The sequence below is a fragment of the Fusarium odoratissimum genome (genome assembly GCF_000260195.1).
Source record: "Fusarium odoratissimum NRRL 54006 unplaced genomic scaffold supercont1.96, whole genome shotgun sequence".
Taxonomy (NCBI): Eukaryota; Fungi; Ascomycota; class Sordariomycetes; order Hypocreales; family Nectriaceae; genus Fusarium; species Fusarium odoratissimum.
Window position 1 is genome coordinate 3,500 of NW_022158758.1, and position 237 is coordinate 3,736.

Consider the following 237-nt stretch of genomic DNA (forward strand, 5'->3'; position numbering starts at 1 on the left):
GTATGCCTGAAAGATGCTCGGCCGCGTATTTCGGATATCCAGTCTCTTTCCCATGACGTGATAGTCTCTTTGTGAGACCATGTCTTCATGGTCGATCGGAGTGGGTATAGCTGCTGCGGTTCTGCTGCTTTTGGTCCCGTAAGGTCGCCTTCTCTCCAACCTGTTGCTTCCTTTGCCGCTCAATCCGCTTCTTCATTACCTTGGATCCCAATGTGCACTGGGACCCATCTAATCTCG